Below are 19,415 nucleotides of genomic sequence, written 5' to 3'. Positions count from 1 at the left end.
TATTGTAAAGAAGTTTATACTGCGGTTTTTTTTGTTCCTTCGTTTATTTTATAATGTGTAGTGATATGTAAGAACTTAATCAAAAGTATTTCTTTTTTTTTGTTTCTTGACATTATTTTATGGAGATTTTAAAATTAGATGCCCCTAGTCCCGTTACCTGACATATAATTTTGTGGTTAAAAATCTATCCTTTATGCAAAAACGTAAGTATAATTGTATTCATTTATCACCCCTGCACATATTCAGGCGTAATGTAGTTTTATAACTATAGTATGAGTATTCCAGTAGTTGCTCTATAATCTACGAAGATGACTCAGCAGTAATTTCCTGATTTACCTTACTCATGTCATGGACGCTAAAACTTGAAATCAATGTACCAACATATAATATGTCTGTTTAGTAGTAATTAATGAAATCCAATTTTGCATGTTTAGCATGCAAAATTGTGTTTACTTATTTAAATTATTAATTATACGGAATATTATAACGATGTAATTAAATGTGCATCGATGTCACAAATAATTACGGACCTACTAAATGTATTTTACAACTGAAATTTATATTATCTCTATATGATTAATTACAAATAAAGTAATAAATAAAATAAATACTTTAATAAAACTTCTTACACAATTATGAAATCTAAATAATGTGTGAAGTTAAAGTTGTTATAAATTTAAGAAACTCCACGCTAATACCTATATTACAGTTGTGAATACTGAATATTCAATATAACAACTTAGAAAACTTGCGCGCATTGTTATGAAGGTATCACAAGAGAATCCGAGCCGAGTCCTTTTTTCATTCAACTTTTTAAGTTCTCCAAGTTCTTAGTTCTGTTGAATCTGCTCATAGTGTCACGCGGTGCATTGTTCGCGTACAATGGAGGCGGCTCTGGGCTGCACAACGTATGTAGAACTGTGCACCCGCCGGCCCGCAAGTCGGCTAACTCATTTCGCCAAACAGGCGCGTAATCAAAGAGAGCCTCCTGACGGTCCGACCCCCATTTTCCCTCCTCTCAAATCGCCGTATACTTGTGTATTATATTTAATTTCGTGCGGACTGTTGCACTGTCTGCGCGGAGTATGATCTTATGGATACGGCATTCTTTGTTCGCGACTGGATAACGTTCATTGTTCCGGGTGGATCAAGATGTTTACACACTTCGATTGTTGTTTTTTTTTTATTTTCTTTAGTATTAGAAGGAATGACGCATAAATGTCTCATCTAACTATGTAGGCAATAGTGTATTAGCTACATCACCGCATAATCGTCGATTACCAAGAATTCCTTTCGGGCTGATGTCGTGTTGTTTCCTTTAACAGAGACGCCTCATATTACATAGATCATAGAAACAATATTAATAATATTGGATAATGGTTTGCTAGATAAATATGATACCTATTCAATTGATTTAAAGATTAAATTTATTTCTTGATGATATGGACTTAATAATTGCGAAAACATTAAAATATGATCAAAAGTTCTAATTTAGTCCCACTACGAGAGATCTTATTAGGTTGGCCGTAAGTGTAGGTATGTCACTGAGTCTGGTGCCAAGGGTATTTGTCATGAAAATTCCTCGTAGACGACGTCGCCCAGAGCCTTTGTTATAATATGTGCCTCTGAATTTGCAGTTGCGATTCTTTTGAAGCAATTCCCAAATTAATATTTAATAGATACGCGGAAAATCTTTAAAGGATGTTATGATGTTTGCTGTCATTAAAAAACGACTGATTATAGTGCCGTTTTGGGTTGCGAAATAAAATTTATTAATTTTATTCGAACAGTGTTTTTCTTGTTTGACGATTCGGTTTTTTAGATTTGTATGACTGAGCACATTTTTCTTAAGTGTTAATACTGTATTTTAGTTCTTTATCACACAATCACCAAAACATTTTGCTCATTGTCGCTTTATTCGCACACAACAAAGTATTTATAAGTATTTTAAATATTACTTTGAAAGTAAAAGGGGAAATGAATCAGCCTGGTTTTTCCTCGTAAATGTAATTAATGCTGATGATTTCAACAAAGGACAGATATGGCATTGCAGCTGTAACTGTTTCGCACGGTGCGGGCTACGTTTAGATAAATTTTCTAGATAAATTCGTGTTGCAGTGCCGACTCGGCTTGTTTGCGAATTACGATAAGCCGCACAAGCATGCAAGCCGCTAAGTATGTGGATGATAAATCAGCTAATAGAATAGTTACGATGTCCTAAGGAATGTATATTAAAATTATCTTCCTTTTATCATAACACTGATGTAATAGCTATTTAAGATAAAGGTATAAAGTTGGGCTATGATCGATGCTCGTTAATAAGTTTAACGCCGGTAAAGTAGTTTGTTAAATAAAATAGAACCTGTTAAAACATTGTAATATTTGTAAATCTAGTGGATGATATGATGATGTTTTACGCCAGAGAAATGTGTGACATATAGCAATTGTCATCTATTCGGGCAGTGATGACTAGTCTATGCAGAGATAGATGTATATGGAAGCTGATGCGGCGCGGGAGCGAAGTAGGTAAACCTGAGTGCCGATCGAGTATTGGCCCTTGAGACAAGCGCCCTGCAACAGAGAGCCTCAATATAAGCGTCTACAACGCTTTGTAATCGCCATTCTTCCGCGAAGTATCTACTGCTTTTGTAAAAAATGTATTCATAATCATTTACTATGAAGCTGCGGTATTGCTGGCACCATTTTCTTTGTGGCAATCGAGTAGGTTATGGGGTTTAGTGAACATATTTTTTGTTTTTGTTAAGATATTTTAGAGGCTTAATGACTCGATGTTTTATAATGATAGGAAAAACAGATATAATTTAAAACATTTAATCCATTTTTTGTTATGATACAAAATTTGTTTATGTATCATAAAAATTGAGAGCGACTTATTTTTAAAACTAAATTCAATAAAGCCGTCAGAAAGGTAACACTGACTGAGACTACAAAGGCGAGCCAAAAGGCTATTTTAATTATAAGTCATAGGGCGTTGCTCCATCTTTGTGGATATACATAGTAGGTGGGAGTGTTCCCAGACCGACATAACAATCGACTTTAACAATCACCGGTAATTGCATATTGCAACTTAGGTTACAGGTTACAATTCGTCTCAATTTGTTAATTATTTTCGATCATTTTGAAGGTCTTATTGGCAATTACGGTGTCTGACCATTCGACATGAGTCTGACAGGACGTGACGTCATGCTACCGACACGCACATACATCCTATCTTGGTGCAATCAATTAGCATTTATTGCAATACCTATTTACTTCGTGGGACTTTGTCGAGACCTGTCCTGTCGCATTAGATTAGGCGTCTGGTTGCTTTATTAGTATACGTGTACTCTTATCGATGACCACTATAGATAAATAAACGTGATTAGGTCAGAAACCGTTATCTGACTCACAATCGACGCTAGATATAACATTTTGTTTCTAATTCCTTTATAGTTTAGCTTCAAACACTTTTATCGGACAAGTTGTAATAATTATTTTTTATCTTTACTTTGCGAAGTACTACAAAGTGTTTATTTGTTCACTCAGTCGATTGTTGAGCAACGTAAATATAGTTCGGAGCCAATTATCTTGGAGAGTTTTACGTACACCCAATAAAGAAGGGGCAACTTAGAATGGTCTAACCGCAAACTACCGTGCGAGATTCAGACTTAGCAGAGGGAATGTAAAGCTACTTGTTGTTAGCAAACTTTAAATTGAATTTTAAAATTTTCTAGTTAACATTTCGCCCACACAAACGGGAGCATTAAACTACAGTTGATGATCACTAGGAGAGCAATGGAGCAGTAATAAGTCACCGTAATACGCGGCATGCGATGGAAGCAGTACAAACAATATTGGTCCATCGTTATGCATAACTCGTATGTCTGATAAATGATTATAGTCGTTGAGATATGCGGCCGCCATTACGCAAGTGTAATGTTTACGAGAAATAACGCCTAAGGAAATCATCGGAATGCCATAGCCGTTCATGCAAAAAGCCAGTTTTAACGGTACTAAAACATAATCTGTCGACGATTGGCGTCTGGTCTAGCCATTGCAAGTCTCGCATGTGATCTAATTGTGGCATGCGGCCGCTGACGTAACGGGCTTTAGAGACGGTTGAGTGACCGCATAGCATGCTACCAAACGGCATCCTGAACGAAGCGAATCGTACCCATTTATTAGTAGCCGCAGACCGTCAAGGCTATCCTCTTAATTTTGCAACATAACACGGGATGACTTGACCACTGCAGCGGTATAGAAATAGAATTACGAGATGCGGTTTGATAGCAATATTCAGTGTAGTGTTAAACGACCTTGACAACTGCGCCTGCCATTTTTTGGACGGAGTACGATTTTATTCGGCGCTGATGCAATGTAGGTAAATATCAATTTATTTTTACAAGCTCGTTTGTAATACACCTTTTTAAATATTTTATACAGTGAAACATTAACCGTTAAACACACGACTTAATTTATGGGTCACGACCTCTCGTAGTGTCTTCTCATTTACAAATTGTTAACCAAGTTCATTCGTCTACTGGGTCAGTGAATTCGTCTTATATAAATTTAGACTAGTTTGTCCACAGTTCTGAATATATAGGCAGATATAAGATATTCTGTCAAGGTTTCTTTTATATTATTTGTTCTTTTTTTGTCATTGTCCTGTAAATTTTCAAATTAAGTTTGTGAGTATTACGGATAGACTGTAAGGCGCCAAACACGTAGTTCAGAAACTATCTAACACTTTGCATCGGCTGGCATTTCTATCAAGCTCTCGACCTCAGATTAGACTTAGATTAGTTATCTTTAGTTTTAATTATTTGCTCACCTCGCCCTATACGTAATCTATTATCGTTTTAGATCGTAGATGGCTTTTAGATCGTGTTTGGCTCATTTGACATTCTTGAATTAAACATTATACATATGAACTCTTATCTAAGTATATTTTTAATCTCGACGGTTAATGTTCAGTAGTTATTAGCAAACCTCTACATTCCTACATCAATTGCATTTTTTCTTCTTTTGACATATTTTATGGCAAAATTTTGACGCTAATGAGAATAATAACTAGATAATATACAGTATCATTGTGATTGTATCTTGATGTTGATATTAGTTATGCGTTCAAGACCGTGGCGCGTCGCAACTTCGTGGAATCGTGAATATATCCACTATCCATATCATTTCAAATGCTTAAGCATAGGCCACATTCAATGTGGCAGGGGTAAGATTACTCAAAAATGTGCTGTAATACAATCAAAATAGCACATATCCTTGCTATAACAGTATGGATTACGATACAACTTAATTACAATAGATTTATAAAACAGCGAAAGTAACATGATGGAGGTCAAAAATGTATTGTTAAATGACGGAATTGAGTTTTTTAATGGCCGTGATACTTTAATTAGAAACAAAATGTGCCTTTTTATTGCCTTAGTAGGCAAACGAGCAAGTGGTTTGTCTGATGGTAAGCAGCATCCGCCGTCCTTGAACTTTGCAATGCCAACGGCACATCCAAGCCGTTGCCTACCTGAAAGTGAACTCTCTTTTTAAACCACGTTTAAAGAAGGACAAGTGATAGCATTCGGGGAACATCGAAGGGAGTACATTCCAAACTTAAATTATAAAAAAGTACTACGTTAAATAGACGAAGATGCAGTTAGATCTAATCTTAGTATACCAAAGCGTTCATGCAGGTGATTAATTTTAAAAGTTTGCTAAGAGTTCTAATGTCGATAAAAAACCTCATTGTATCATGGAAGCAGCATCGCACATACAAACTATCTTAAGTTTTTTTGTGTATCTTACGCCTATTGCATGTTAGTACGAACACACATTACACGAGCCATATTGTGCTCTAGAAAATTACTTTATTAATCATTTTGTTTTTAATGAACTGATTATGTATTAATGTGAAAGACATGCCTCGTTAAAATAGGCGATTAATTGAATATTCGTTATAGAAATTATTTATTTTGTTGTATGTACAAAGATGTTGTGTCATACAAAAAGATATTTTGTGTTAATTTAACTTTTGCTCGCGGCGTAGCCCGAAAAAACAGTTTTTCCGAGATAAAAATCCCAATATATATTTTCTCGGGATGAATTAGCCTGCGCTCTTCCCAAGGTCACAAACTATTTCCCAATTAAATATCATAGAAATCCGTTCGGTAGTTTTTGTGTGTTATCGCGTTCAGACAGACAAACAAACGAACCAGGTGGCTTTTATAATATGTCAGGATATTCATTATACTTTATAATAAACATTTAATATTACTTTAGTTATCGCAAATTCGAAAAGCTGAACACTATACAATAACATCAGAAAGAGGCTACTTCTAAAACCTCTACTATATAAAACTAGTAAATTACAGTAACAGATATATTCTTGTATTATAGTAACAATTCTCTGTGAACCCATTAAAATAAATAAATACTACAGTCTACTATAAACTACATAAAACAGAACAATAGCTAGAGTTGTTCGAGGGGAAAACATGAATAGATGTTCGTAGTGGTCAACGCACGAACAATAATGCCCACGCATTGTCGACTTTAATATTTGTTCTCGGTTTTATCCTTTTATCAAACACGTAGGTGAAGAGATAACAAATTAATAAAACATACTATTTTTACCATTATGAGCGCGATAAAATTGGCCATTAAAGACAGCAAACATCTTCCATTTAGCTTTGTGCGCTCTATTAGACACCACGGATACGATATGACGGGCTGATTTTCGTATTAATATTTTCTAGAGATAAAAAGTAAGCTACCTATAGCACTGAGAAATAGTGTAGCTTCCTATTAGAGATTTTATATTAAAATCGGTTTAGTATTTCCAGAGATTACCGCGTTCAAACAAACAAATGAACTGTTCACATTCATATATTAGTATAAATATGTGTAAACTGGCTGAATTTAAAAATTAAGCGACCGACATATTTGATTCACACAACTTTTATTTAAATTCGTTAGCGTACTTTATTATGAAAAACTTTATCTGATGGAACTATCAGCCCACAACAAAACTGCTCGTGTGATTCGTAAAAATTATTTGGATTTGGTTATAGTATGATCGAAATCCTCAGTAATTGTATATTCAGCCACGAAATTCATTAGACCGACAAACGAGCAATTAGATCGCCTAACTGTAAATGATCAGAATTACGCTTAACTCAGAACGCTAGAGACGTCGTCGGCGCATCACTGATCAGTGAGAAAACGGAGATGGTATTGAAAGACAGTTTTTGAGACTCCGGGACTCCCACGGAGTGTTAGAAATACAATAGAAATTACGTCTCGATACCAACTTGGCCGAGTTAGCCCATTCATACGAAAGAAAATATTTACTACAGTGAGACTCTACCATATATTTCTTAAAACTTATTGGTCTCAGCAAAGCATTATCTTTTTACTAGGTTATCATATAATATGTAATAATATAGTCTATTGATCGACAAGGTCTTTAGTTCCATTCCCGGTAATTGAGGTAGGTGGATTTTTTGTGCGCCATTGGGTCGCCCAGAAAGGGTTAACTTCAGGTACACGGATGGTCGTAAAACTAAGACATCCTTTTTGCATATAATAAGCCATGTAGTTGATTACACAGTAGAATAACTTAGACCATAATTTTATATTACTCTAAATTATGTATACCAACTTAAGTTCTATAATCTATGGCCCATTACCATCTCCAATAGGCATGCAGATAAAACTATTAACTAAACATACAAGCCAGAAAGCACAAACATCGCCAAAATGTCCGCTTCTGTCCGTAAATTATTTCCAAATGAGACTTCCCCGACTAAACGGGTGAGTAACAAAAATAGTGAAATCCTGATAGGATTACACAGCGCGTAACCTTGGCCTGCCGCGCGCCGCCCGGCTGCCACTGTCGGCTATCCTTAACGAAGTTACGCCCGTGCGCACTCAGCTCAATATTGCTTTTTTACTTATATTTCAAATAAATAAACTCCCGACTTTTAAATTAAAACGTTTTAAAATGAGAAACGTTTCACTGGAGTTTCTAAATAATTGCGAATATTGCCTCGGAATATCGGAGCGTATTTTAATGAGTAGGTTTTTTCATTTTATTAAAGCATATTGTTGGTATGCGTTTATATCGCAACCGCTTCCACTTCCTCCGCTGCTTCAGCATGTCTTCCGCATCTAAGTAATAGCCTCAATTATTACTTGTAATAAAAATATTCCGTCATTCTTTCGACAAGCTTTTGTATTATAATATTATGACAGTCTGCTCTAGTTTGATTTTGTTAGTTTCCTACTTATGTAATATATATGTAAACTTTATAATGATGAATAAAGGTTGATAGATTGATTGATGTATGTTAACTAGGCTTTCACTGGCGATTTCATCAAAGCAGTAGGTAACGATTGCATAAAATTATGAATTATACCGCAATTAACGTTTCGTATCAACTATCAAGTTATAAATTACATTAATATTTTTGTAAGAACCAGCTTTTGCTCGCAGCTCCGCCTGCTTTGAAAAGTTTTAGGTTCTAATTCTATAAATAAATACTTCAGTAAAAACTGAATTCATTCATGCAGTATATGCGCGATGCTACATACACACAGACAAAAATTCTAAAAACTCTCGTTTTGGCTTTTGTTGCTCTAATAAATACCCTCATACTAGTTTTTCTTCCATATCTATAATGTTCAGACATCGACCTGTGACACATTTATTATATGTAAAGTTTTTTAGAAACGGCGTTACATAATAATGTTTTAACAGCACCTTAATTCAGACACTAAAGCCTAATTTATTGCAAATAAATTGTGTTTTGTTCAGTTTAAACATTTTTACAATGCTGATCGATCTCAATTACCTTCTTAACATATTCACATAAAAAATTGATTCTAATCTACTTCACAAATACACGCTTTTTAAATGCGTGCGACAGTCAGAATATTTAAAGGGGATTTAATTTTTTTTGTACATTTTATTACGCGAACGTGACGCCCATATATTGCGCCGTCGTGTGTGGCTAAGCGAAAACTTAATGCGGTTAGTGTTTCAAATAAATGCTGGCAAAGCGCTGATAGCGGTTTATCAGGGTTCCACCGGACTTTAATTCGTAGCACATATATAAAGTTTAACAGCTGAAATAGTGATGCCTCGGGCCAACTCAAACATTTCAGAACTTGCCAAATAGCGGCCTATGACGTTACGATTTCATTTTAAAGTTGTCGTAAGGTTTTGCATGAAACAACTGTAGTGGATACGTGTTGTTCAATAGTTTATGAATTTAAATCGATGCAGAAAAACCGTTAAAATAGAACGAATATTATGCCACTAATATATCGAAAAAATTATCTTTTATCGATCTAATGTTTTTAAACTGATAATTTACTAGAATTATATAAGAGGCATGTTATACTTTCTGGTAATACATTTTAATGAGAACACTATTACTATGCACGACATCGCTCAAAGTAGTTTTCTTGGAAAAATCATTTTATGCACCTCTCTTCGCACCTAGAATAAACTGCGGAATGCTACGCGAAATTACTGGTTTACCGAGGATTTTGTAATATTAAAGCCTTGCACATACGAGTTTAAGATACTATATTCTCGTAGACTTCACGTTCCGCAACAAAACCGCTTTTAAAATATCTGCATTTACACATATAAACACGAAGGATATTTGGTGTGAAGCGTTTATTAATTTATAACAGAAAAGTAAAGAAAATACTAATAGAATACAGTTTGGTGTTAATTAGTGAGTGTAATAATACCAATTTTGGATAACACAATTTAAATTCATTCCAGTTATATTTCTTTTTAGGAGTTCTCAGATATAACAGTATTACAATCATTGTATTTTCGTAAATTTTGTTTATATCCCATTTAAACTCAAAACACAAGCCTAATTAACTAATTAGCAAATAACGTTCATAGCGATAGTCAAAACAAATGAAGGTTTAATAACAAAGTTAACATTTAAAGTACGCGCACACAAAGGTGAATTTAATCTCTTACATTACTTAATCTATAAGTTAGCCAAGTTATGAGTTTGTGAACTATTTCCACAGCGGAATGTTGTCACAGAGATGTGGTTACGCTCAAATGATGGACTTGCGAGCGCTCCGCAAGATTCAAAGTCTACAGTCTACACTTTATGTACACAGCCACTATTGTTTTCTAATGTAAATACACGAGTAGATGTGAATACTTAGACATGGTTCGTGTTTCGAAAATTGCAGTTCAAAAATTATGATCAATGAAAGTAAAACAAGTTAAAATTTCGTATAATTGTAAAATGTGGATAGATATTGTAACTGGGACTTTTCGGATGACCAGCAACTCAGTCCTCCTTGACCATGAAGGCTGCAAAGTCTTCAAAACGTTCTAAAAAAGGGAGAAAATGCAATATAAAAAACCGCGATTAAATTCGTAAAATAGTTTTATTTCAATGTCTAATATTCGCGGAATCATAAGAAATCATTAACGAAAATAACTTTTTGTACTACATGATAAAGTCATTTGGTATTAACCTTACCTACTAGTAAAGTACTCCATACTACTAAACCGACTGTTTTCTATAAAGCATTATGTTATTAATTACTTGCTTTATATTAACAGTAATTGTAATTCGTCCCATAATTATCCATAAACTCAATAAGGAAAACCAGGCCAAATTACGTCCAGGAATCAATGTTGTGTGATTATTGAGATATTTTTCGAAGATAGGTAAAGTATTCCGAGCATTTAGTTTTTTCTTTAAGAGGACGAGATGCAAATTAGAAGTGCGAGGTCAAACATAAATTAAACAACAATACATATTTAAATTTAGTGTAAATTTTCTCATTTTCGGAAACTACAATATACACTCAAAAATGCAGCATAAATTCTTATGTATCCCAGTATTTACATCTGTTCAGATATTTAAAGATTTCTTAGCCATTTTTTTTATAAATAAATTTATTTTGGTTCAGAATATTTAACTACTGCATTAGAAATTCCATACGGAATGTAAAAAACAAACATTTATACTTACCGTAAAACTTTTCAGACTTTCGAATGTTTGTTTGTTACTGTATGTTTGTTCTTCAGGATTATATTTATAACTCTCTTAAAAACTTTACATCAAACAGATTTCGTTCACGCCATTATTAAGCACACGATAAAACAATGCGAAGCCCGCACGCATTGAAAGAAAACTCGGCAAATCCTGCCTCAAAACTCTTACAAACGATTATAATAACAATGAAGACTTATTTTATTTAACGTAGCAACATTTGCCCTAACTTTGTTTCCCATTGGTACAAAGTTCTTAGGTACCCACAAAGCCTTATCTAAACCGTCTAGTACCTAGAAGTTTCCGAGACACGGATTGTTTAAAAGTCAGACTACAATGTTCCGTGACTTAATACCTTTTGATCTTTTGCAATTCCAAATCCCATCAATTACTTATCTGTACCCAGGTAGGAACAAAGTTTTGCTTCCGAAATGACACTTTCTGAAAGTGAATTCGGTTTGTTTTATTTATTGCCAGTAATATTTAAACCATGAATTGCAGTTTTCATATCGCATGACTTCGGTTACTTAACAATTATAGTGACTTAACTGTTGTATTAATCACGAAATAATGATAAATCCTTAATAGTATAATTTTAATAATTCATAAGAATTATTTGCTGCAGCAATATGATCTTATTCATCAATAACTCATTGCGCAATGTCAAGCATTTCAGATGATCAAAAGGAATGCATTGCAAACGACGATTTCATAGACAACCAGAACTGGCACAAATGGCTAACTGGTTACGAGCAGCAGTGTCATCTATTCCAAATGTCTGGCTTTACAAATTATGTAGGGCCTGAATTCCGTGACCCGCGCGGCTTCTCTTACTTATACAAAATTTGCTAAGAGGCTGTTAATATTATGGCGAAAATGGATATAAAATCAATTAAGCCACAATATTTGTGTGATTGCCTAGGTGGCGTAGTTGTTTTACGGTACGACTGCAGTGCTGAGGTCTCGGGTTCGATCCCCGGGTCGGGCAAATTTCTGTTAAATTAATAATTATCAGAAAGGAACATCGCTTTACAACCCAGATTTGTGCGAGCGTCGTAGCTTTTTAATTACGGAAAATAATTCTTTGTGGTGATACATTACCGTGCAGTGCAGGACCCTTATTCGCTATAATAATGTAAGCTCATAATACGGCCGTGTTAGATTATTTTCATAAAATTTGCGTGCAGTGGTATTCTGCATGCCAATTTAAATTGTTTCAAACGCGACGTGGTGCGTTACGCGCTGTCAAAATAACTTGTGGTAGAGAAAAAGGCCAGAGTGCGTACAAATTTACCTAATGTTATTACTTTAGCAATTATTCTTCAAAATAAATATCATTAATCGTCAAATTTGACCGAATCATATTAAACCTATTACGTAAATATTTGTATCGTCATCAAAATATTCGCGATAAACACTATCTAAAATATGTGTGTTATGCTATTAACCAATAATGGTAAAGTTGTTTTCGTTAAAGACATTAATAAAGACAACATTAACAACACATTTCCATTACCTATTAAGATTAACAATGTAAGAAAACTGGAGACAATTAAAAAAATAGGTTACCATTTTATTCTCATGTTCCGCCGAGACACGTTTACGATGGCCAATAAAGTTTGAAATAAAACAATCTTTACCAATAGTTCAGATAATCAAATTACAAAGTTAAGTTGTTTACACGACTTTGGCCGTAACATTTGTTAATATCGTTTTTATCTATCGATTATAGCATTTACTCGTAATCAAGATAATGTGTAAACGAAAATGTCGACGAAACTGACGCTATTGATAAACCGAAGTCATTAATGTTATCTTGTTTTATCATCTTAATGACGGAGGCGGATATTTTCTGAGAAAAGCCGCGCCGTCGAGTACTTGAATTCAATCGAACGGTTTGAGAACTGATGAAGCCACGTCGAGTACTGTAGTAATTATGTACTTGTTTTAAACGCTTGCAAATTACATAGGTTAGTGAATGATGTACAAAGGTACTATGTATTTTTATTTCAATAGGATCCGGATTTTTTTAACAAGTATTCTCGTTTTACTCAGTTTTTCACAAGCTGCGTGTCCATCACATGAACTAATGTATCATAAAATGTAGAATAAACTTACATGAAACGTGAAAATAACGTATCAGTTTAGATTTTCTACAATTTTAGTGCCATTTTGATAAATAATATAAGGCGGCGCACAGACGCCGCGCCGTCTAATTTAATAGTAACAATATTTTTACACAAATAGCTGAAGGAGCAGCATTTGTTATCAGCAGAATTTATAGGATTAGCATGGTGAGTTAATTTACACGGCGCTCATTAAATCGTTACCCCCGCAAAATGGGATGCTAGCCGTATTTTAAGAATCTATTTATTCAAAATTTATAATCAAATAATTATCGAGAATTGTTAAAGACATAACTAATTACCCAGTATCTGTTTGGTCGCACAATAATTATTTGATGTCTAACTTAGCTAATCGAAATGTTATTAGACGTAAACAAAATTCAGTTATGCTATTTATTCGACTCTGTGCCACAAAATTCTGTGCCATAATATTTCGTTTTAACGAGATGCGATGATCAGCGAAAAAAAACCGTTTGAAGTCGCTGAAAGATTCTCGCAAAAATATTTCTAATCATTACTTTATCCGTGTCAGTCCACGTTGAATTAAAGCATATTTTACATTCCAGAAATATTTGTACGTGGTTTTTGCGTAATAATTTTCGCCAGCCAACCTTATAATATCAAACAAGATAAAGATATGTAAATTCTCATTCCATCCTTAGTTTGTCATAAAATAGGCATACGATCACGATAACTAGGTATAGATAGTTATTTCCTTTTTAATTAGTAGACAGGTTTTTTTTAGTACATGGCACATAGCAACGAATCAAGAAATTTTGAAGTTGGATATCAATATAAATGCAAATGTGTTACAAATATTCTTGATTATAATAATTCAAGACATTCATGTTCGCTGTCCTTTTGTCATTGGGCACAAGAGGATTTACAACTTAAGACGATTACAAATATATACATGTGCCATATGATACATTGTATCGGCTACGAAAATAAATTTACATACAAGGCACTCGGTATGGCATTGGGTTGGATGTTTATGGATATTTCTTTTTATACGTGCTCAACCAATGACTACAAAAACCTTGATTACTTTGCAACTAAAAGAATGAAGGGATTTTTTAAGACGTCAAAAACACCGCCGTGGAATCATCATAATGAAATTAGATTACTGTTTAAATACCTTTAAAGGAACATTAGATATGGGTTTCAGTATAAAAACAAGCATTGTTCATAGTCAGTAGTTCTAAAAATTTGTCGAATCAAATCCGATAAAAGAAGGCAAAAGTTTACAGTTAATTTATTTTTTTTTTAGATCTTTAAATGATTGGAATAACTTTTTTACGATCCCTTTAAATAGAATTTGTTTCGTAAAACGTAATTGTAGAATAAGTAATAACAATAAATAATGTTCAGTTATAAAGAAGTTTGTAAGTTTGCGAGTTTATTTTTAGGGAGTTATTATTAGAAGTACTGAAACAATTTTAAAAAGCCTTTCACAATTAGAATGCTAGTATTCCAAAGTAAAATAGAGTATATTATTTTGATTTATTTACTCTTATTTCGTATAACAAACTTTCAGACAGGTACAAGGAATTATTCTTGGCTTTTCCCAGGTTTACTTATAAATATGCGTTAATACTTCGAATTTCTAGAAATTGGGAATAGTATTATTACCGCTTACTTAAATCGGTATTTCGCGTGTGGAAGGTGAATTAAGATTATGACAATAATAATAACAATGACGAATCATAACAGTTGATAGTTAATAGAAACATAATTTATTTAAATCATAGGACAGTTATTTTTAAGGGTATGAACAGAAGTTACTGGTAAAAACAAAATAGCAACGTGAATTGTGCACTACACTGTGGCTGGGTCATCAGCACCCATAAGAGATTTCAGATACTATAGTATTAAAGATCCAATTCATTCAATATACTGCTGGTTGTAGGTCCGTCCAGGCCGTCTGGGTACCTACCATAAAACTACTGGAACCAAAGCGATGTCTATTTCTAACGCCAAGCAGTTAGTGGTCATGAACTGTATTCAGATTTGAAGGACACTGTACCCAGCGTAATTACTGGACATTATCAGGCGAGTATCATGCTCGTCTCATTATTCAACAAAAAATATGATATTCATTATTATTCATTAAGATTTCTCACATGGGTCATATCGCTTGACTGGCTTTACGTCACTTAGTGTCTAAGTAAATATTACTTGCCTATAATTCTACCAGTGGTGTTTACAATACAAAACTATCCGGTGCGAACCTTCAAGAACTGTAAATATTTTCGGAATGATAAATACCCAATGACCTTATATTTGTCAACAAAATACATTCAGTAGATTACTTTAGAGATGGTTTTTTCTTTACCTCTATAAATATATTGAATAAATATTTACGTGCGTATAAACGTCCTGATAGTTCCATTGATACTATAAGCTCTTGTTGGATCGGCCATCCGTACAATGCTACCCGGGTGTCGCCTCCATGATTTTCGCCCTTTCCTCGAGGATGAATAAAATATTTTCTTATGAAATCAGGAAACTCGTAAAAGCGATATTATAGTCACAGGTTTGCATGACATATTTCGTAGAATTCCGATTAAATAGATCGCTTTTTCGTGAATATTTAAACCATATTACCATAATACACTATGTTATCAATTTGTAAATGTTTGTACATAGTTACTGCAGTGATAGAGGTACATTTACATATTGGTAAAAACCAAAACTATAAGCAGTAGTAATCGGCAGTCAGTAGTTTTGTGCTCGTTAATCGTCACCCTTATACATTAGACATTAAGTCTAATTATTCCCTGAAACCATAAAGTCCTTTAAATCGGAGAACCATAATGCTTGCGCGTTACTGCTTGGCAAAATTAAAATCATACAGATTTTTTTGAATTACCATTAGTTATAAGATACATGATATTTTCCGATCTGGGACTATTTAAACAAACGTGTAACTACGTATTATAATTAATTTGTAAAGACAAAATTATGGCTGAACATTGAGGAAAGGTTCTCACTGCACGCAGAATAAATGTCGCCTGTGCCACATTTAATTTTATGAATACAGTAAGTTGTTTTTGAGAGCATCAATATGTTTATTGGCTCAGACATTTAACTGTCCAAAATGTTCTTAATAGCTTCTACAATGTTGGAATATAGTCTTCCGTTACTTCTAAATATAATCCAATTTACTTTAAAAGCAATGTTTAAATTGACTGCCGAATAAAATCACGGGTGCAAACCCATTTCGGTAATATATGTGGCCATCTATTATGTAGTACGCAGAAACAGCGGGCGAGTATAACAAAAAGCAGTGAGGAGTGAGCGGCCGAACGTCGCGCGCCTGAGCCGTCATGTCACTACCAGCATCAGATTATATCGCGAAATCCAATTTCGTGGTTTTGTTATCGCTCTCACAGGAAATTTACTAGATTTTCTTCTAACAATTTAAGTTTTGGCGGAATTTCCAGTTGTAAAAAAATTTACTTGTTACTTTCATAACCTGGTTATGATTAAATAGGAATTGAAAAGAAAACATCTACATGAAATTTTACAAGGTTATGTACTTTGTAGCGAATATAGAGAAGAATTAATTTGCTTCTGTTACAAAGGTTATTTATACTATTACATTGAAGTTTCTCATGCATATTTGCATGATTTTTTGATAAGTATAGTGTTTTGATTAAACATTACAAAATTGTACCCTTATTGTGTGTATAAACTATAATCAATTAAGTTACATATATTAGGAAACGATCCTCGAACCGTTCGTCTACTGAAAAAAAGTCACATGAATAGAGAAGACGTGATATAACTCTACGGAAAAAACATCTGAAAGAACTCAACCTAGTGAGAATATTTATAAATCATAAAAAATATGATATTTAATAATGGTTAGAACATACAAGTATGAATATCATTCCATGCCATTATAGAGATCAAAGAGGTACAAGGGCTTCTCGAGTAAAATTTAAAAATTTCGGTCCACATGCATCCACATATTTACAAAGTAATTGTAATAACAAGTCACGAAGCTCGTAAAACTGCAATATTTAAACAAACGTTTTCGCCAATAACTCGTTGTATTTATGAATTTGTGTACTCGTGTGCTTCCAGCTCACAAAGCCGCCGAGATTCTGTTGCAAATTAAAATGAGATGCGCTCTAGCCTCCGTAAGCTGGACGCAGTTGGCGTCCTTGCGAACAGCTTCGTTTACAATTACGTGTTTTATAAAAATAAATGGGGAAATATAAAAATATGAGGTCTTAAAATGTGCTAGTTATTATAAAATATTAAATTCATATCGTACTAACTACTAAATTCGGATCTTTTAAGTCGACTACTTAGAAATAAAGATGTAAAGGATTGTGATTTTGATAGGATTATTTTACATCAGTATATCCTCTATTGTACTGCGATTTTCTTTTATATCCAACTAGCTTTTGCCCGCGGCTCCGCCCGCGTTATAAAGTTTTTCAGGCTAAAGTTTTCCGTTATAAAAGTAGTAGTTTCCCGGGAGCCTATGTTCTTCCCAGGGTCTCAAACTGTCTCCATACCAAATTTCATCTTAATACGTTGGGTAGTTTTTGAGTTTAATACGTTCAGGCAGACAGATGCAGCGGGGGACTTTGTTTTATAATATATTTTTTAGAACTTTTTAAGTGAAACATTCCCGTCATACATCATTGTTGCATAACTTTAACCGTTTACGCAGCGCAGGCAACGGAAGCTCTCAAAACTCATAATTTTCCCCGGTTTTGCAACATGTTTCATTACTGCTCCGCTCCTATTGGTCATAGCGTGATGATATATAACTTTGAGCACTCCACAAACAAAGTACCTACTATTCAACACAAAAATATTTTTTCAGTTTGAATCGGTAGTTCCTGAGATTAGACATTACTGCTCCGCTCCTATTGAATATAGCGTGATGATATATAGCCTATAGCACTCCACGAACAAAGGGCTATCCAACGTAAAAATAATTTTTCAGTTTGGACAGGTAGTTCCTGAGATTAGCCATTACTGCCTCGCTCCTATTGGGTATAGCGTGATGATATATAGCCTATAGCACTCCACAAACAAAGGGCTATCCAACGCAAAAAGAATTTTTCAGTTTGGACCGGTAGTTCCTGAGATTAACCATTACTGCCCCGCTCCTATTGGGTATAGCGTGATGATATATAGCCTATAGCACTCCACGAACAAAGGGCTATCCAACGCAAAAAGAATTTTTCAGTTTGGACCGGTAGTTCCTGAGATTAGCGCGTTCAAACAAACAAACAAACAAACAAACAAACAAACAAACAAACTCTTCAGCTTTATATAATAGTATAGATAGTATAGATTACATTAATTCCAAAATTCAGTTTGACTATACTTGCTTAACTATTTTATATAATTACGATGAAAATATCCTTTAAAATAAATCAAAGCTACAACCCAAATACACTTACATTAATATTATGTTAAATCCTAAATTAAAATAGCATTCAAATTTACGAATATCGCGTAACCTTAGCTCGTTTAATTTAGTAGTAAACTTCGCTCAGTAGATAATTACATCCATAGGGAGATGGAAACATTACCCGTTCGTAATTCTAGCTTTACTACATCTCTAGGTTTATAATTATGTTCCTGATAGTATGTTACTGATTCACTGCAACATTATATATGTACACTTAAGATAATCGTGTTTTATTAAAACGCACCTACAGCTGTATGAGATACAGGATATGGGTGCTAGTTGGTGGTCGGTTGAAAATTATTATTATTCAGTATGGTCCGAAATCCGAACATTATTTTGTTCCCTACTTAATGTAATTATAATATTCAGCATTTCATTTTTGTTATTAATCTAGGAACGCATCTATTTCAATATTTTAGTCTATGAAAATATTTTTGGAAAATTATTATTTTTTATCAAGAATGAATCACAATCTTTGCTGTTGTATATACAATTTTAAAATACATTTATTAAGAATTAATTAAGCAAATAATTAAGAAGACGTCATCACAATACAAATTATAAAAGCCGGAAATGCGTTTGACAGAAACATTAAAAGTTTAAAAATAACATTTGAAACGAGGGATATGCGCAGGGAACACATGACACGGGTCGAGGATCATTATAAAAGGTTGTTATTCGCGATGAATCGTTTCACTATTAACGCGGTGGAGAGGCCAATATCTCGGGTATTGCAAAAGGATAAAAAAGGAAATAAAGTAACTTGTATGGCGGGTCGGTTGCAAGATGCAG

The sequence above is a fragment of the Manduca sexta genome, chromosome 14 (assembly GCF_014839805.1).
Source record: "Manduca sexta isolate Smith_Timp_Sample1 chromosome 14, JHU_Msex_v1.0, whole genome shotgun sequence".
In the NCBI taxonomy this organism is placed as follows: domain Eukaryota; kingdom Metazoa; phylum Arthropoda; class Insecta; order Lepidoptera; family Sphingidae; genus Manduca; species Manduca sexta.
This window is presented reverse-complemented; position numbering follows the sequence as displayed.